General features: G+C 34.0%; 1 long non-coding RNA gene and 1 pseudogene across 1 annotated transcript in view; one reads left to right on the forward strand and one right to left on the reverse strand.

The window, feature by feature from the left end:
* Window positions 1-19,799, reverse strand: part of LOC120586779 (uncharacterized) — a 397,178-nt gene that overhangs the window by 282,020 nt on the left and 95,359 nt on the right. The gene's annotated exons all lie outside the window — the stretch shown is intronic.
* On the forward strand, window positions 6,563-6,681 carry LOC120586849 (uncharacterized; annotated as a pseudogene).

The raw sequence follows: 19,799 nt of genomic DNA on the forward strand, positions 1-19,799 counted from the left end.
TTAGCTCTTATAAGTATAGCTGGTTTTAACAAACATATACACATTTCTGAGAAGACATAACTGTTCATTTCTGTGAGGGGAATGCCCAGGAGTGCAATTGCTGAGTCATATGGTATTTGCATGTTTAGATTGGTTATACTATTTTAAATTACTACCAGGACTACATGAATGATCCAGTTTCTCCATATCCTTGCCATCATTGGCCATTGTCACTAATTTTTATTTTAGTTATTCTTGCAGGTATGTAGTGATATACCACTGTAGTTTTAGTTTTCATTTCCCTAATGACCAGCGATGCTGGACTTATCTTCATATATTTATTTGCCATCCATATATCCTCACATGTGAAATGTTTCTTCAAGTATTTTGTCAATTTTCTAATTGGATTGTTTTGTTTTGTTTTGTTTTTAATGTTGAGATTTTAGACTTCTTTATATAATCTAGATGTATAAACTGCAAATATTATATTCTGTTCGGTAGTAATTTGTCTTTTAATTCTCTTATAAAGGTCTTTTGCTGAGCAAAATATTTTAATTATAATGCAGTCCACCTTATCAGTTTTTCGCTTTGTAAGGTGCTTTCTTTATGTCTTAAGTCTAAGAATTCTTTACCATAACCTCAGTCCTTAAGATTTCTTCCTAGGTTATCTTCTAAAAGTTTTAAAGTTTTATATTTACATTTAAGCCTGTGATCCACTTTTGAGAGAATTTTTGTATAAGGTCTGAAGTTTAGATCACGTTTCATTGTTTATCTATAGATATCCAATCAATCCGGCACCATTCGTTGATCCTTTCTTCATCGAACGGCTTCAGTAACTTTGGAGCACAGACAGCAAACAAACTGTAGACTGGTAAAGATAAAGTTTGAATTGAAATAGGGGCCAAATCATGGCAAATCACAAAGTTGATAAGGAATATGGGTTCTATTTTATGTGCAATGACAAACTACTGGGTGGTCTTAAGCAGGAAAGTGGCATAATTGATTTACATTTTTTAAAGATCACTTTGTGAAAAATATAGAACAGCAGTAGGGAAATCATTTAGGAGGCAATTATGGCAATATCACTGATGCAAACCTGACCTTGATAATTTCATACAATAGTATATGGGGCATTGATTCTCAATTCTCCACCCTTTCCACCTATACACATGGAAAACACACCCGGTGTCTTCTAATAGGTGCTCTGCAATTTACCTGCAAATCCCAGCCATAGCTATTATTTCAATCTTTTCTCAAGAAAGCATATGGACATGCATGCGAGAGTGATCTTATCATTAGAAAAAACCTAGGGTCTGTTTTGTTTTATTGCAAAGTATTTTACGATCAGTCAATTATGAAATACTTCACAACGGATTCATATAAACCAGTGTCCCTCAACACTATGGTTAATCACTAAAAGAAAACCCAAGGAACTAAAATTTGATTTGCTTGCAGTATTTCAAGAATATATTCATTGCATATGTTTTCTAAATTAAAATATTCTTCAGTCATCTAATATATAATTTTTTTAAATCTAAGGAAATGATTTTTCAGATAAAATTTAGATAAACATCATTTTTCCAGATTTAAGGATACTACCGAATATATATAGTTTCAATGAGGCCACATAGTCACACTCAACATGAATTCCTGTCATCTACATGACTCACTGAAAGATTCTGGTTAACTCATCAAGGTTCGAAAATTAAAAATATTTATTGAGAGGTAATTGACTTATGAAGAAATATTAAAAGAAATAAAAATGTTTGTTAGCCAAGTGATGCCCGGAGTTAGAAGATAATGTTATAATTCTAGAAATATTTAGAGATTCTAAAAAGTAGGCAAAGAGACAAAATTTAGTAGATACAAGTTGAAATACTGCCAAGAATAATATTCCCCATGTATCTGAAACAATTATCTAAGCATGTTGTCATAAAACATCAGAGCATAAGGAAACTTGGAGTTAAGCTCAAAATTTTATGTTTTACAGAAGAGGACACTAACACCCAGAGAGAATAAATAAGAGGTGCAGGAATTAATTTACATAGAGAAGCAGAAAATACATTTTTTATAATTTTTTTAATTAGGTCAGGGAGATTTTTGCTTTTTTTATTTCATTGGCATTACTGATAATGGTTTTGCAAATGTTGTATGGTATTCTCCAACAAAAAAGCTGTCGCCAATGGCATCTCTTTGATGAAATTTCATGGATGAGCAATAGGGCACTTACATTGGTATCTAAAATTCCCAATCTTTTTTGCAAAACATATTTCTTATTAACTTTTTTGTTCAGAATAAGATAATTGGCATAAAGGTCACAAAAACCTCAAGCAAAACATCACCTATCCACCAGTAGCTTCCTACAATTTTGAAAAAAAAAAAAAGAGAGAGAGTAAATTAGAAGAGGCAAGGGAGTTCCAGTTGCCAGATTAAATGGCAAGAGAAATAATATCTGTTTTGCTTTGCATATAATTCTGCTGTTACCAGATGGAATTTTGACTGCAAGGACTCTATTAGCTCCAGATTTTGTGATGGTTTAACTGAAAACTGGGAACAAGCCTCAATAACCTCTTTCTCCAAACATCATACCTCTGTCTACACACCTACTAGAATGCTACACTGTTCCAAGCCCATTGCTATGCGCTGATGATTTTTTTAAAAAGTGGTGCATAAGACACAATACCAGTTATACCCAGTGGTCTTCAGAATGATTTTAACATGTGCCTTTACCAGAAAAACAGCTCCCACCAAAATAAGATCATATCTCAGATTCATGCTTATAAATTACCAATAATATTTGCTAGTATGTTAATAAAACACATTTTTATAAATTAAATATAAAATAGAAATGTTAAAAATTAGTTAAAATAAATACCAATAGAAACAAAATTTTCTGACTGCATCCTACCAGAGACTCTCACAGCCCCCTGGGCAGTAGGCTCTTCCTCTAGTACTTGCTATTAGAAAGAAGTTAGATGATACTTGTGCCTCAGAGGCACTGGGTTTCATTGAGAAGAGATTTTAAGTACACATTTACTTTGCATTTATGGACAAGAGGATGGATTGCAGAGAAAAAGTCTTAAAGTCTTTAAGGTTTAGTTGGGTTTGGCCTTTTACAAAGAAGACATCTTGTTCAATGTTTGATGCCAGTTGAGTGAATGGTTTTATTTTTAGAATCCCACAGGTATGGGTTGGCTTTCTATGGCTACAATTTGCTTTACCCAGAGAAGTTCTAACCAGAGTTCTTTTTCAATTTGCTTTAACTTCAAAATCCAGGGAACTTTATTTCAGAAAACTTGATTTGTCAGTCTAATAGATTAAAAAAATGCCATTAAATCTGCCATATTCTTTTTATTCTCTTGCTCTTTCAAAAAGCAGGGAAGGGGTGATACAATAAAGGCATTTCAAACTGACAATAATTCATAAAGTCTTTCTTCACCAGGAAATAATTTCGTAGTTTCTAGATTATTTTTAGTCATATAAATAATTTCTCTTTTTATTAAGGCAGACATTTATTTTAGTCATCTGTGACAAACTATGAGATGTCAGCACATAAAAACAGTCTTCTTTGTTCAGGTCTAGAGGCAACAAAGCCAGGTAGACATCTTTAAAAGAATAAGGCTTTTAAAAAAGTCCAAATCTAATGTGCATATAGCTCCTGTATTAAAAGGATACATAATTTTGAGCACCAATTATGTGTCAAACCCTGGGCTGCATTCTGATTAACCATTAGCCTTGAGCATAAGGATACATATAATCCAACTCTAATAGAAACAATTTACCTAATAAGAAAAAAAAAATACAAATAGTGAGTTTAACTGCTACCATTACCTTCCTTCTGTATGTGCCAGATATTTTTCCTTTTTGATCTTTAACTAGAGGAAACTTTGCAGGCACTTGCACTTGTCCTCTGCTCATGTCCCCTTGGACAAGAACACACTGGAAGATGCGTATCAGAGGATTATAACAGTAAACTTGAAAAAGTCATAAAGTAGAATCTCCATTTGCTATGTCCTATAAAACCTGCCCCTTTCATCTGTGGAATGGAGCTCATGGGTGGATTTCCTCTCCAGGATCAGTTGGCAAAAGATGGGCCCTCTTTGCAAGAGCTTCCGTTCTTTCTTTATTTTCTACATGTATCAGCAATTCTTTCTTATCTCCTTAAGGGTCATTTTCACCAAGACTTAGAAAACTGGTAGCAAAACCAGTCTATTTGAATTCTAATTAATTCATTAAACACATATGCTAAACATCATTCCCTTAATATGTACATATTTGTATGGAGGAGATACATCACCATTCAGGGAAGAACGATTATTTAGATTAAAATATATACATTAGGTTTTTTTAATTCAGAAAACATTAATAAAAGTAGAAAATCCAAAAAGAATTACCAAAAAAATAAAAACTCTGGAACTAATAAGAAATTATAACAAGGCTGGTTGCAGGATACAAGGAATATCATTTTGCTGGGGTTACCATAACAAAATACCACACACTGGGTGACTCAAACAACAGAAGTTTGTTTTCTACAGTCCTGGAGGCTAGAAGTCCAAGATCAAGGTGTAGGCAGGATTCATTTCTGCTGAAGCATGTCTCTCGGGTTTATATAAGGCCACCTTCCTTTGCATTCTCACATTCCTCTGTGCACACATATTCTTTCTGTCTCTCAGTGTGTCCAAATGTCCCCTTTTTTAAAGGGCCTTTAAAGAGGTAATTAACTTAAAATAAAGTCTTTAGAATTGAACTTAATCTAATCTGACTGGCTGGTGTCCTTATAAAAGGAGATTAAGGCATACAGAGGAATGTACAAGTACACATGAAAAATCATGTGAAGAGGCCACAAAAGTATAGCCATGTGCATGACAAAGAGAGAGGTCTCAGGGGAAACACACTCTGCCATTGGCAACCTGATCTTGAACTTGCAGTATTCAGAACTCTGAAATAATAACTCTCTGCTGTCTCAACCACCCACTCTGTGAATTTTTTGTTATGACAGCCCTGGCAAAGTAATGCAACAGCCAACGCAATATTGAAAGAAAAAAACAAAGTCAGAGGACTAACATTATTATCCACCTTCAAGACATACTCTTAAAGCTACAGCAATAAATACAGTGTGGTATTGGTAAAAGATCAAATAGATCACTGGAACAAAATAGAGAGCCCCAAAATAGACACATACAGATTTAGTCAACTGATATTTGACAAAGAGCAAAGGCAATTAAATGGAGAAAAGATAGTCTTATCAATAATTGGTACTAGAAAAACTGGACATCCATATGCAAAGAAGGAGAAGAAGAAAGAAAAAGAATCTAGTCACAGATCTTACACTCTTCACAAAAATTAACTCAAAATTGATAATAGACTTAATTATAAAGTGCAAAAGTAGGAAACACCTATGAAACTCCCAGAATATAAATAACATAGTAGAAAATCTAGATGACCTTAGGTTCAGTGATGACATTTTAGATATAGCATCAAAAGCTTAAACAGTGAAAGAAGAATTGGTAAGTTGAACTTTATTAAAATTAAAGACTTCTGCTCTGTGAATGACATTGTCAAAACAATAAGACAAGCCACAGACTAGAAGTATTGCAAAAGATGGACTAATAAAGCACTGCTATCCAAAAATACTCAAAGAACTCTTAAAACTCAAAAATAAGAAAATGGGAGCTCTGACTTTAAAATGCGCAAAAGATGTGAACAGAAAGAAACCAATCTCCATAAAGTACACACCGTCCACTTCCAACGATGAAGATATTCTTGAAAGGGTAAAACTATGGCAACAGTAAAAAGATGTGCCATTGCCAGGGATTTGAGCGGAGAGAGGGAGGAATAAGTGGAGCACAGGGGATTTTTATGGCAGCGAAAGTATTCTGTATGATACTATAATTGTGGATATATGTCATTATTTGTACAAAACCCATAGAATGTCCAACACCAAGAGTGGACCCCAGTGCAAACTATGGACTTTGGTTGATAATGATGCATCGGTGCTGATTCAATTGTAACAAATGTATCACTCTGCTATGGGCTGATGATGCTGGGGGAGGCTGTGTGCATTAGAGATGAGGGGGTTAATGGGACATCTCTATACTTTCCACTCAATTTTGCTGTAAATCTAAAACTGCTGCATTAAAAAATCTGTATTTTTTTAAAAAGTTAGCTTCTCATTCTTCCAATCCCCAATACCTTTAGAAACATAAACAAAGTACCAAAATTTTCTGGAGTCATCTTCCAACTAAATATGCAAGTATGAAACACACATACGTACACACACAGCTTATCTACACAAAAGGGATCAATCAGTGCAACTGATCTTTACCTTGCTTTTGTCATTTATTAATAAATTTTCAAAATCTATTAATAGTAAATATCAACATAACACAATTTTTAAAGCTGTATACAATTTTATTCTTTAAATATATTTTATTTGACCAATACTCCATAGGTAATATTTATGTTGTTTTATAACTGTTAAAAACCATATTCCATATAATTGTGTAGTTTTGCAAGAATGTCCTTAGGGCAATCTTCTGGTAATGGAATTGTTGGGTGTGTGCATTTAAAATTGTCTCACATAGTCTATAGCCATGCCACCTTGAACAAGGCCAATCTCGTCTGGTCTTGGAAGCTAAGCAGGGTTGTGCTTGGTTAGTAGTTGGATGGGAGATCACCTAGGAAGACCAGGTGCTGTAGGCCTTAAAAAATAAAGGATTGTAAGCTGACAAGTTCCTTGCGATCTGTGAGGTTAACCAAGGGTTGCCTCTCCTAAAATTTTAAAAATAAATAAATAAATAAAAATAAAATTGTCTCAGTTATTACCAAATCACTCCTCAAGGTGGAATAATTTGGATTTCAATCAAATGATAGTGGCCATATTCCACGACCTTTGTTAGAATTAGCATTAACAATTATATTCACTTTTTCCAACTAGATAGGTGTAAACACTAATTTTATTTGTATTTGTTTTGTATAACTGAGGTTGAGCACTTTTATGTAGTAGTTTGTCTTATTTTCTGTAAAATAATTACTAAATTTATAAGTGGAATATTTATTAATCATTTTTACAAGACAATTGTACATATTGCACATATTTTGTGCAGTTTATTTTGATTTTTCATTATACCACGTTTTTGTCATGGTCTAGTTTGTAATTTTTTACTAGTCGCTATCAATATTTCCTTTACAAATTCAATGACATTTTTGCCATCCACGTTTTCTTATAATACTTCTAAGGTTTTAATTTTTACATTTATACAATTAATAGATCTCAAATTCATGTTGAGATTGAAGTAGCCATACAGATTTATTTTTTCCACAAAGTCAATTCAATTTTCTCAACACCATCTTTTAACAAATCCATTTTTCCCACTAAATAAAATGCCATCTTTTATCATATATAACATATTCATGTATATATCTGGATGAATATTCTCTAAATTCTGGATTTTATTTCACTGAATCTATTTTTTCCTTATTTTTTAGAATCATGATAGCAATTTTGTACATGTATTTCTCAAAAAAAATCATTTCGTAAAGTTTTCTTTAAAATATCTCTTCGGTATTCTAATTTGGATGGCATAGGCTTCGTAGATTAATTTTAGAAGATAACATCTTTATGTCTAAAGATGTCATATTGAGACCTTCTAAGTTATGACTATTTTTCTGTCTTCTTTTATAACCCTCAGAAGAGTTCTAAAGTTTCCTTCACATAAGCCTTGAATATTTCTTGTTCCTAGTTTTGTTTTCTTTTTCATGTTTTTCTCAGTATTGTAAATGGGATATTTCCTTCACTAAATTTTGTTTGTATTTGGTATATAAGAAAATTAATGAGTTTGATATAAATTTTGCAACCAGGGAATTTTCTGAATTCTCTTTTTTTATTTCTAATAGTTTTTCAGACAATTTTTATGAGTTCTAATAGTATACAATTATATCATCTGCAAATAAAAATAACTTAATATCCTCTATTCTCACTTTCACAGTTTTTTTCTCCCATATAACCGCACTAACACATTCAGAGCTATTATAATGATAATTGACCTCCTTGAAAACCTCTTGACCTTAATCGACTTTTTACTTGGAGCATATGGGCAAGATTTTTCAGACTTGTCCCACCCACCTACTTTTCCCTCTGCGGTGCTTATGGGTAGAAATATTATTAGAAACATTGTCAAGCTTTGGGTATTTTTACACTCTTTTTTCTTTTCGTCTCTAACTTACACTTTTTAAAGCTTGTTGTGTGAAGCTGTGCTATTTTATGTGTTTGATGGTGGCTGATGCAGCAATAGGATATCTATTTTTGTTCATATCTTTTAGGCTACATAGAGGGAGGTTGTGACCCAACTTCTCTCTCTCACCCTGTGGCAGAAATGCCATCCTGTTACTGACTGTGTGCCTATCAGGTGCCAGACACTTCACTGGGGGATTTTCATTCAGTGGCACATTTAACTCTCACAGCAGCCTAAGAGATCATTGTTATCACCCCTAACCTACTGGTGATGCCTGGAAAACAACTTAATGTAGTTAATTAGTAGCAGAGACAGGACTTAAAGCCACATTTCTGGGTCTCCAAGGCCTACATTCTTTCGGCTACATTTCCTTGAACTTCAAAAAGGCTGAAACAAGCAGCATACAAAATTCTGGGTGAATGCAGAAGGAAAGATCGATTCTACCTAGAGAGGGTCAAGAAGCAATGCATCTGCTCCTAAGGATTGGCACCAAAAGAAATGAACAAAAAATTGATCTCCCACCATGATTCAGGAAATACCTTCCACATCCCACAGGGGAAGTAAGCACATCACAACCTCTCAATTGCCCTTGATTGATTTCCCTTGGGGGCTGAGGCAGTTCCTCATGGCGTAGCTTGGTCAATTATTTTCAAGTCCAAGCTTACTTGCCTTAAGAGTGGACACATGCTCAATGAGGTTCTTTAGGGAGGAAAAAAACTTGTTTTTACCTGAGGAAACATATTTCAAGTTTTGAACTCATTTCTTCTTTCAAGCAGTTTCTATTGTAAACCCAATTCCGTGGTGGGATTTATTGAAGCACAGAACAGAAAAGACATTTGCTCAGAAGTAACTCAGGGATATATGATATGGATTAGAACCTGGGAAAAATAATAAATTATAAAGCTACTGAGTCCTGAAAACACGGAGACATACTTGAATGTAGACTGAAATTTAAAATGGTGAGCTATTGTTAAATGAATGTGAATATATTGAGAATTATATCTGAATTACTTCCCATTTCAGAAGTTTTATTTAGCTTCTAATTTCTCTCTTAACTCTTTTTAAACTGTTAAAGGAAACATTAGCATCTTCTTCACTCACTTTCACAGATGAATAAATTTTAAAAAATAGTTGAATTTCCAGGAGTCATTCAGGAGTAATTAACACTGTATATTTAGAATGGATAATTGCTCATCAAAGGGTCCTTTAATTCCTAGGTTGAGGGTTGCATCTTGTCATGTCTTATTAATAGTATACTATGAATCTCAGGTTCATCACGGACATTTTTATTGTTCTCTCTGTATCATCCAACCCTCTGGAAATTCCACTCACTTAAGTTAAGTTGTTTTCACATGAGGTCAAGTCAAAAGCCATAGGGCAAAGGTAAACAGTGGGAAAATCTCACCACAATACTCACAAAAGGTAACATAATCAATTGTTTATTTACTGGCAAGAAAATTTTGTAGTTATTTATTGATCACTTTATCAGCACTGGCATAGGTACAGTCTTGTCCAGAATACTTGAAAGTTTGGCATATGTCCTGCCCTTATAGAACGTAACTTAATGTGGAGACAAATGTTATTTAGAGAATATATTTAGAGAACGATCGACATGGAATAATAAGAGTATAAACATGTCCTAAATGTTGAAGTGTAATGCAGGGCTAAAATAGGAAAAGACACTTACAAAGAATATCTGCAAAGTTGGGACTTGTCTTCGTAACATTAAGTGTTTTATTTTTTCCAGGAAGAGTCAAACTTTGAATCTTCAGTTTATTTATCTCTTACACTTTTACCATGAGGTTGGATTTTCCGAATAATGGGAAAACAAGTCTCATATTTCATTTTCTGTATTGCAAAAAAGTTTTTTATGTCAAATGGTTTAGATACTATCATCACGGGACAGTGATAGAATATCAAAAGGTGGCTGCAGACACAGTGAATGCTCTGCATTTTACTGACCAGCAAAGGATGTGGACATGTACCAGTGTGGAGATCTCATTGTACCTTCCCACTGGAAGTGCAGCTTTCCAGGACTCCCAACATCCTCTCTGAGCTGCCCAACTACCAATGATTCCAGCCCAATAGAATGCAGTTCTGACCACATTGAGAACTACAACTTTCGCATTTTCAAGAGAGATTTATATTCTTCTGGAAAGGGGCTAAGCACCATTCTACTCACCAAGATCTAGTGACTACGAAAAACCAACCCCAGAAAACTGGGTAAGTCAAAGGACTTGTTCATTCATATTCAAGCTCCAAGCCTGCCAACGTTCTGAAATCCTACAGGTACAAAACTAATTTCTTGATTTTTCTTTCAATTTTACTCATTCCCCTCTTCTCATTCCTTTATGTATTTTTAATCATCTTTTGCTAAATACAATTTTTCAATAAGCGTCAAATCATATTATAAAAATATGTGGTAAGAATAAAAATATACATAGAAAATTAGAATATTAGTTTGCCTATATTTTTATTTCCTAGAGAAGACGTAAAAAAATTATAACATTAGAAGTAAACAATAAAGAATCTCTTAGGTGAATCAAACTTGAAGAATCCATGATTGCTTCTCGGCCTTTTCACTAAGATCAAGTGAAGAATCTATGAAAGTAAGAATGCAAAAAGAATTAGCTTGACAGAGGAGACCGCAGATCAAAGAACACAAAGAAAAAGATAGTTGTAAAAAAGCAGAAACATTTCTAGGGGTTTTCCAACTTAGAGGTAAAAGATATAAAAAGCAAGAAGGAATGTTAAGATTGACAAGTGATTTTTGGTAGAATTAAATTCATACCAGTTAATCTTTCCTACTTTGGTGACAGAAACTTTTGGGCAGAGAAGTGGATGCTTGTGTGAGAGAGGCCAAGAGATGCTATGATGTGTGGTGACATCCTGAAGGAACAAAGAACATAGTCCTTCCATATGCCAGCCATTGATGAGTCAAACTAACGAACTTAATCCATACTATTCCCATGGTCACTGAAAGCAGGCTGCAGTTTATAAATAAAAATAGAATCCCAGAGAGATCAAAAAGAAAGTACTAGACATATGAAGAAAATCAAGAAGATGACATAAGGGAATCAAACATGTAAATATTTATTTAATTAAATATTTTAATACATATTTTATTTATTTAAATAATATTTATTTATTAATGAATGTTTATTTAACAGGCTAATATACAAGAAATTAGATTTACTATAGAAAATATTTATAAGAAAGGCCTTATTAAGCAAGGCATAAACTTCAAAGCCATAGGGGAAAATATTCTTAAGTTTAATTATGTAAAAGTCATTAAATTATTTCTAACGCAAGCACCATAAACAATATTAAAATAAAATTGGAAGAGGGAGAAAATAATTATAATATGTATAACAAACAATTCATATGAAGACTATACAAAGAAATTCTATAACCAAATAAGAAATAAAAAACCTAACCCCCTGACAAAGTACCTAAAAAACTTAAGAAGACAGACACAACCTCACAAATGAACAGAAAAATAAAAATAAAAACAATGAGATAATATTTTTCACTCACTAGATTGGTAATAGGGACTAGCTCCTGATATTCCTGATATTTAAGGATATCTCTGTCAAAATATCTTGTAAATACAAACTAAAATAAAGAGATGTCAAGGACCTCAAATAACAAGGAATACATTCATTGCAAAAATAATTTGAAAAAGTTAGTTAACAAATGGATGATTATGGCCTTCAACAATTCATTCTTGAAGAAGATATGACAATTATAAACATATCTATACACCAAACAACTGAGTCCTAAGATATACAAAGCAAACTAACAATTAAAGTGAATTTAGAAATAAACACTTCTAAAATAACATTTGAAGACTTCAATAACCTCACTTTCAATAATGGATAAATGTTCTAGACAGAAAATCAATAAGGAAATATAGGAATTGACACTATTTTATAAACCACTAAACCTAACAGGCATATATAGAATACTCTCCTCAGCAATAGCAGAATATGTATTCTCAAGTGCACGTGGAACATTATCCAGAATAGAGCATGTATTAGGTCACAAAATGAGTCTCAATATATTTTAAAAGATTGAAATTATGCCAAGTATCTTTCTTAACTACAATGAATAGAACTGAAAATCATTAACAGGGGGAAAACTAGAAAATTCTCAAATATGTGGAAATTACATGATACTATTAAATAGACAATGGGTCAAAGAAGAAATTCAAAGAAAATTAGAAAATAGTTTGAAATGAATGAAAATGAAACAGAGCATAGCAATATTTATGATATACAGCAAAGGCAATGCTCAGAAGGAAATTCACAGCTATAAATACCTACATTATATAAGATCTTAAATCAATAGCCTGACTTTACAACTCAAGAAACTAGAAAAAAAAAAAGAGCAAACTAAACTCAAAGCTAGGACAAGTAGGAAATAACTGAAATAGGAAATAGAAAAACAATTAAGATAACTAACAAAACCAAAAGTTGGTACTTTGGGGAAAAAAAATCAACAATCTGACAAATGCAAACCAATCACAATAAGATACCACTTTACATCAACTAGAATGACTATAATTTTAAAAATAAAAATTAAATGTTAGTGAAGATATGAAGAAATTGGAACTCTGTCCTTTGCTGGTGAGAATGCAAAATGATGTAGCTACCATAGAAAACAGTTTGTCAGTTCCTCAAAAAGTTAAACATAGAATTATCATATAACCCAGCAATTATACTCCTATGTACATATCCAAAGAATTGAAATCAGGGATTCAAATAGTACATATTCATTGCAGCACTATTTACAATACCCCCAAAATGAAATAACCCAAATGTCCACCAACAGATGAATAGATAAATAAAATATGGTATATACATGAATGACATATTGTTCGGCCACAAAAACGAATGAAGTCCTGATACATGCTACGACACTGAGGAATTCTGAAAATATCATGCTAAGTGAAATAAGCCAGACACATAAAAACAAATGTTATATGATTCTCTTATATGAAATATCTAGAATGGGTAAATTCATACAGAGGGAAAGTAGATTAGTAGTTACCTGGGGCTGGAGTGAGGTCAGAATGGGAGTATTGATTAATGATTATAGAGTTTCTACTGGGATACTGAAAAAATTTTGGAAACAGATAATGGTGATAGTTGTACAACATTTTAAGAGTACTTAATACTACTAAGCTGTATGCTTAAAAATTGTTAATATGGAAAATTCTGTTGTATTTTAGTGCAATAAAAAATTGAGGGAAAAAACAGTACTTAGATAAGGTAAGGAAATTAATACTCCTACATAAAAATAGAAATTGAAACTTCTTGAAGAACAATCTGACAGTATCAAAATTTAAAATATTTGTGGATAGACAAAATGTATTTTTTAAATCGATTTGTAAGACCTGAAACTTACCAAAGTACTTCCACTGGAAGAAAACAGCCTTGAGTGGGAAGGTCCAGTGGTTCACCACAACCTCTACTCTTCTGAATTTATACCAAATGGCTAGAACTTTAGAGCTCAAGTTACAGAAATTACAGCTCAGGTTTTACCTTTCAGTGGTTTGTAGTCTATTGGCAACCCCAGATGTAAAATTTGCCTGGGAAACTGAGATGAAGCAGGGATTCGTTCTTCTTTGGTAAGGAGGTCATTTGATTAAAACTTTAAAGATTAGCAGGAATTTGCCACACTATGAAAGTCAGGAATGAGGGACCTGATGAAGAGGACAGCATGCTAAGGAATGAAGAAGGGCAACATGCTGAGCAAAGTGTGATTCAGTGTGTGAGGCTCTCCTAGGAGAGTGCAAGGAGTGGCAGGGATTGGTTCTAGCTTCCCTAACAGAACAGAACGTGGGATCCCCCCATCGCAGGTAGAAGAAGTGTCTGAGTAGGCTCCCACACCTCACTCTAACTTGCCTGTTTTGTAAATGGCATAGTTCATGCCTAAGACTCCATTTCATACACGATTTTAGCAGAGCACTCTCATGTCTCAATGAAGTCTGAAACCTTGTTATCACATTGTCCTGATTACCATTTATTCACTACCTTCTGCCAAAGAATGGGAACGTCATTTGCTTTGTGTTGTCTCTTAATGTTAGACACCCCAACACTGAATTATCAGCTTTGAATTGAGATGATCTTTTATAGCACTTTTTGCATGGTCACTTCATACCAGAGAAGTAATTTTTTTTTTCTCCAGAGACTTGTTTTGGGCATAAAATTGGGTTCTCACATACGGTTGATTCTTATTGACAAGTTTCCTTGTTTATTATTGTTCATCCTTAAGATGTTGCCCTGTTAAAGACGGGAAGGTTAACAACTGAACCCTGTTTGCTTCAAGTAAATCATACTCAATTTTCTGGAGCTCACTGAAAACAATCTGCTCCAAAAGAGCTAATTAGGGCTAAGAATACAAAATCTGAGCCTGGATGGCACTGTTTGCACAGTCTCAAATGCAGGCTTCTTTTTCTCCTTCACGTCAACAAAGTCATTCTGTGTAAATCAATCTCCTTTGTTTCTCGGAAGGAAAATGTATGCTGAAGATGGGGATCCATGCACTGTGGCATTCTGATGGCAATAATGGCTATAGTGGCAGAATGTGGGCCATAAACTGTATGAAAAGATCTGTCAGCTTCCTAGAGCTGTGCTAATGGTTACTGGCAGGCTCATAAAGGTGCTGGGACTGCCATTCATTTGATTAGGAACTGCAGAGTGGGGTATCCAAAAGGGCAGCACAGTTAGAAACACTCTGCTTCCCTCCTTACTTCTGCTTGAAAAGGAAAGGAGGGACCTGGCAATAAATAAAAGTAGTTCTTGTCTCATGTACCAGTTAGATTTTGCAGTATAACAGACCACCCAAAAGGTACTGGCTTCACACAACAGCACTTTATTAGTGTTCTTATGTCTATGGGGTGACTAGGTAATTCTGCTGATCTGAATCTGTTTCAGCTGATACAAGCCACCCATGAGTTTGGAGTCAGCTACTGGGTCGGATGGAGACTGGGCTCAGCTTGGATGGCTCATCTCTAGTCCATATGGCATTTCATCCTTCTGCAGGTTAGCCTGAACTTATCAGCATGGCAGCTCAGGAGGGTTCCCAGGGAGTGAAGAGAAGCATCCAAGGCCTCTTGGCCTAGACTTGGAACTGGCAGGGTACCCCATCCACCACATTCTGTTGGCCAAAGCAAATCCCAGAGTATACCCAGATTTAAGCAGTGGGAAAATAGACTTATCTCTTGAAGAGCTACAAAGTCACTGGAAAAGGGCATAGATATAATGAGAGATGGTAAGTTTGTACCAAGTTTTGCAATCTACCCCAAGTTGTAAGAGATTAATAGCTTTGTTATGACCAAAATCTCAAGATAAACCAAATTATTTGTTCTTCGGATATTTTTATAAGATAAGAGGGTGTTGGAGTGTGAAGTGGGGTAAGTTGATTTTCTATCCTCTTCCCCGACTTGTTCTTGTTTGCTTGTTTGGGAAGCTCTTTGATAAATTCTTTAGAGCACCTAATTGTAACAGGTACCTTTAGTATATGTGAATAAAGAGCTTCTCTATCTTGTAGCACTTAATAAGAAACAGATCAAAGAAGCAGTTAAGGATGGCTAAGTGAGATAAGGCATGTGAGTGAGCAACCATCCAGACAGGATAGGTTCTCTGCCTCTATAACGGTATTAGATAAAGAGGTGGTGGGAGTCCCTAGGAGTCTTAGTTTCAGGGATTCCAAAAGAATGAGTAAGAACAACTAAAAACTGGTATCATGGACTAAGTTGTATAAATTCTAGGAAATTCAACATTCACTACTTAGAATAAGTTTACTACTAGGTTTCACTTAACAAATAACAAAGGAGATATTCATTCATAAAAAGCTTTAAAAAAAAAGTACCATGGAATAATGGGGGGAAAAATAGGACACCAGTTTTAGTATCTAAAAAGGTGAGTTCACTGAGTTTCAATTCCAGGGAAGATATAACAATGACACTACACCTAGATAGAGGGCATGAAACACCTATTTGAGGACTCTGAAAAGTAATTAATAGGAGCCAAATTCAAGAAGGCCATATTTCAAAGTACCACTGAACCTACAGTGAGTTTAGCATCTCTCCCCTAACTCTGATATTCCTTGACCTAGATTCAAAGCAGCCCTAAATGCAGGACCAGGGCTACTTTGAATCTAGGTCAAGGAATACCAGAGCTCCAAGAGAAGCCCTCTAGTTCTAAAGAAGGAAAGGGAATTCTAATATTCTGAGTGGTAGAAATATCCATTATTCTTTTTAAAAAAAATAAATATTTTCTCCATTCTCTCATGCCCCATTGTCCAGATAATCATGTATGGCAGCTATGGTGGTAGTGACTGCATTAGCAGTGGGAGTCTGAAGGCATCTAAAATTCTGTGACAGAAGAAACTACCTCAGCAACATGAGGGTTTGTGGTTCCAAGAGAATGAAGTAAACCACCATGGCCTTTTCTCTCTGTGTCCTATAACCCCCGGGTCATGGAAGCTGCTGTGAAATTCATGGAGTCCTGTGAAATTCATGACACACCAGGCTCACTGTAGCCCCAGATTTCTGGCTGAAGGACTGAAGAAGAGATCCCCAGAGAACCAGAAAACACCAAGGAGATCACAGAAAGGCAGGAGCTTGGGAAAGCAAAATGTGAGGTTGAGAAACCCTGAGATCACCAAAAGCTGCATGTGTGTGGATCTTACTGAAATGGTCAATTCCAGACTTACAGAACTGAATCAAAATAAAAGCTGCTAGCCTGTTTTCAGACGTAGAATTGATCCAAAAAGACGTAGAATTGATCCAAAAATATTGATTCAAATGACTACAGAATTCTTGTGAAAAAATTATGGAATCTGGAACAAAATAAAATAATATTTTTAAGATCCCGGAAGAAAAGAATTGTTGACTCACAAGTTTATATTCAGAAAAAATATCCTTCGAAAATAAAGCTGAAATGAATACATTCTCAGATATAGGAAAACTAAAAGAATTGTTGCAGATCTACTCTAGAAAAGGATGGCTACAGAGAAGAATGACATCAGAAAGAAGGAAACTAGAAATATCAGTAAAGAAAGAAGAGAAATCAAAGAGGTAAATATCTAGGTAAATGAAATAGAACTCTTAACATAAGCAGGACAGTTGAGAATGAAACTATGAGATTGTCTGATGGAGTCTTTAATAAAAGTAGAAGTAAAACATGGGAAAATTACAAACCAAAGAGTGAAAAGTGAGGGACCTAAAGTTTCTACATTTCACTTGAAAGGATATGTAGTCATTTTAAGCAGATTGTGTAAAGTATGTATAACTTAATCCTTAGAACAACCACTAAAGGACAAAGCAAAGCAAAATAAAAACCTATATAAGAAAATATATATAAAAACACAACAGACACATTAAAATTTAATAATAAAAAGTGTTCAAATAACCCAAAAGAAAAGAAGTCATGAAAAATAGAGGTAACAAACAGAAAACAAATATAACAGTAGCTCTAAATATAAACATATCAATAGATATATATGTAATGTAAATGTTCTAAACACAATTAAAAGACAGATTGTCAGAACACATTTAAAAAGAGACATTCCTTAAGTATATGCTGTCTACCAAAAAACTCACTTCAAATATATAAGTAGGTTAAAAGTAAAAAATTTTTTAAAAGATTTTTTTATGAAAACATTAATCCAAAGTAAAAGATGGGGTGGCTATATGAATATCAAATAAGGAAACATCAGTGTATAAAAATGCTCAGGGATAGAGAAGGATGTTTTATAATAGCAAAAGGGTCAGTTCACAACAAGGCTATAACAATCCTAACTGTATACATTTTGTAACAGACTTTCTTTTCTCTACTGAATTGCTTTTGCTTGTTTGTAAAAATAAATAGACAAACACACACACACACATACACACACACACTAACTTGGCAACACCAAGTGCCAGTAAAGATATGAAGCAATTGAGTCTCTCATATTGCTGATAGCAATGAAAAATGCTACAGCCATTCTAGAAAATAGTTTGGAAATTTCTTATAAAATTAAATATACACTACCACCTAGTGTAAAATTAAACCAAGTAATGCAAAAACATTAAACATGTGCTACCATATGATACAGCAATTCTACTCCTAGATACCTAGGAGTAGATACCTTAAAGAAAGAACTTTTCATACCAATACCTGTTCATGAAAGCTTATTGCAGCTCTATTCGTAAGTGCCCAAACTGGAAACAGTCTCAGATGTTATTTAAAATATAAACTATTAAAAAAAAAATGGTGCAACCATATAATGGAATACTACTAAGCAATAAAGAGGAAGAAACTATTGATAAATGGAACAACTTGGATTAATCTCAAAAAAGCCAGTTTCAAAAGGTTATATTGTTGAATCCATTTATATGACATTCTTGAAAAGACCAAATCATAGTGAAATAGTGATGAAGAATAATAGTTCAGTGGTTTCCAGAGTTTAAGAGTAGAGAGTTTTACTGCCAAAAAAAAAAAAAAAAAGTAGTCCCAGAGAACTGTTTTGGTGCAAAGAAACTGTTTGTTTTGTAAGCAGTGGAGCTTATACAAGTATTATACAAATGTGTCAAAATTCATTGCCATGCACACTAGAAGTAAATTGTATTGAAATTTAATTTTTAAATAATATTTAAACACATACATATGTGTTTATGTACTACATGTCATTGCAAAATGAATGTAAGTTAATTATCTTCTATATTTTAATATAGTGCTACTAGATTCTGTCTTGGTTTGTTAACACATACCTTGAGTTTTTCTTCTCAATTTTCTCTGTAAATATAGGCCAATTCACAACCAAATTGATTTTTTTTTTTTTTTTTTTTTTTAGTTTAGAAAAGTAAGTTCTAAGATTAGGGAAAGATAATGAAAGATTATGAAAGATCCTCAGAAACTGAGTACTAAGTAAGAAAACACCTTTAGATCAGTATCTGGCATAAAATAGTGTCTCCACAAGCCAGAGAACGTGAGGGTCTTTCCTGTACATTTTCTTATATAACCTAGCATGGTGGGTATTGATGACCTGTTTTTACTGATGAAGAAAGTAAAGCTCAGAAAGGTGAACAGACTTAAATAGTAAGCAAGACACAAAGTAAGAATTCAAATACAGGCCTTTCTAACTCCACTATCTTTGTTCTTTTAATTAAAGAATAGAACATCTATCCCTGATTTAGTCCAACAATTGATAGGCATTTTGTCTGAGTTTTCTGCAACTTGGTGCGAATTGAGACAAGGGGATTTTCTGGGAGATGATGGACACTCAGAGGGATGGTGACTTTTGGACACATGGGCGAAATCATTACCTGTCCCTCTCATGCTCAGCTTAGAAGAGAGTCACTGAGTGCAGGGGTGGGGTCTGCACTGTCGATATTATCCTAGAGCAGCAGATTACTTGTCTCCAAATGCAAGACCAGCTGTTTTTACCAACAGCATTAGAGTATAAACTTGGGAGATCTCAGAGGAGACAGTCTGCTTGTGCCCTCTTGGAAATTGAGCCAAAAATCAATCTAACTGTTTCACTGGACAGATGACAGAAAGGCTTTTCCAAAATAAATCTTTAAACTTTTCT

This window comes from Pteropus medius, unplaced genomic scaffold (genome assembly GCF_902729225.1).
Source record: "Pteropus medius unplaced genomic scaffold, Ma_sr-lr_union100, whole genome shotgun sequence".
NCBI lineage: Eukaryota > Metazoa > Chordata > Mammalia > Chiroptera > Pteropodidae > Pteropus > Pteropus medius.